This window comes from Galeopterus variegatus, unplaced genomic scaffold (genome assembly GCF_000696425.1).
Source record: "Galeopterus variegatus unplaced genomic scaffold, G_variegatus-3.0.2 Scaffold2271, whole genome shotgun sequence".
In the NCBI taxonomy this organism is placed as follows: Eukaryota; Metazoa; Chordata; class Mammalia; order Dermoptera; family Cynocephalidae; genus Galeopterus; species Galeopterus variegatus.
In genome coordinates this window covers 301,609-303,439 of record NW_007728382.1, presented here as the reverse complement: position 1 = coordinate 303,439, position 1,831 = coordinate 301,609, and positions in this window count along the sequence as shown.

The window sequence follows — 1,831 nt, the reverse complement described above, 5'->3', positions numbered from 1 at the left end:
ACAAGTTGTTGCTAACTCTCTTGAAAATTAGCGGTGCTATGGTTACTCAGAGGAAAGCAAAAGGAGAGGGGACAGGAAATCGATAGGCTGGTGGGAGGTTCAGTCCTTCATCTGTTAGCTACCCCAGACCAGGAGAAAAGAGGCAAGAGACACATGTAAGGTAATAAATTGTCCTGGGGAAGTGAAATAGTGCATTTACATGTTGTTTTGAGAATTCAGTCACCTGAGCAACCATCACGCTGAGTAGTGGAAAACTCCCTCCAACATTAAATCCTCATTCTCAATAAATATTCATGCAACCGCTGTTATACATCAACATCATATTAAGTGCTAAGGGTATGGATATGTATAAAATGTGGACCTGCCTTCAAATAATCTAGGTGAGCACTATCCAATAGAAATAGAATGCAAGCTGCATACATGATTTTAAATTTTCTCATAGCCACCTTTTAAAAAGGGAAAAACAAACAGGTGGAACTAATTTTAATAATACATTTCACTTATCTCAATGTATCCCAAATCCTATCATTATATCACGATTTAAAACTTATTTGAGGGCTGGCCAGTTAGCTCAGCTTATCAGAGCACAGTGTTATAACACTAAGGTCAAGGGTTCAGATCCCCATATCAGCCAGATGCTCCCCACCCCCAAAAAAGAAATACTTGATCTGTAATTAGCTTTACTAAAGCTTATAGATGAAAAGGTAGATTCACATACTTAAGCTGTTCCAAACATACTTAAAAGTTTTCCAGTAACTGAATTTAGGACCAAAAACATTGTTTTCCTTTGAAATCCATATTGACATAACTGGTTCATCTTTTTTTGGAGTTTATTTGACTTTGAAGCAAAAACAAGGCAGTTTCAAAACCACACCTGTCTAAATTAAGTAAATTCACTAACTCAGTATTATTAACATCATGTTCAAGGAGATATTGCATGTACTGAAAATCAACTCTAAATTTATCATTATCGATTTCAAGCCTGGCCCTGGCGAGCACATGGAGTAAGAGCTGGCAAAAGCCACAGCTGTGCCCTTCGTATGAAGTTGCTTGGAGGTGGCAGGGGAGAANCCGGGGCCTTGGTGTTATTAGCACCGCACTCTACCGAGTGAGCCACGGGCCGGCCCAAAAACCACACCTGTCTAAATTAAGTAAATTCACTAACTCAGTATTATTAACATCATGTTCAAGGAGATATTGTATGTACTGAAAATCAACTCTAAATTTATCATTATCGATTTCAAGCCTGGCCCTGGCGAGCACATGGAGTAAGAGCTGGCAAAAGCCACAGCTGTGCCCTTCGTATGAAGTTGCTTGGAGGTGGCAGGGGAGAAGAGGGCCTTGGTGGCCCCCAGGCCAGCTAGACCACTAACAGGGTTCCTGTGGACCCACATAGGAGTGAGGGGCCACAGACAATAGAAAAAAGAAACCACTCAATGGCCAGTGAGTCATCACAAGGGACTGGTGCATGGCCCATCCCATGTGAAGTGTTGGAAGTGAGGGCAGTGGGGGAGATGGGTCCTCGGCAGGAACATTGGGGCACAGAACAGACAGCTGATCTGCCCTCCAATCAGCACAGGCCCACTCAGTGGAGACGGGTCTTGAATATAGAACTGCAGGGGGTGCAGTTTGCTGAAAAGACCCAGGCCCTGACCAGAGTTTCCACACAACCCAGCTGTACCAGGCCTCTCAAGACCCAGAAGTGCTCCTAAGGTCAACAATTAAAACATGAGCTGCACAAAAAGCCTTCCCAGAATCAGCAGCAAAGCCGCAATTTAGCTCAACCACAGGGCTCAAGTGCTGGTTTCCACAGGAAGTTCCCCCATTTTAG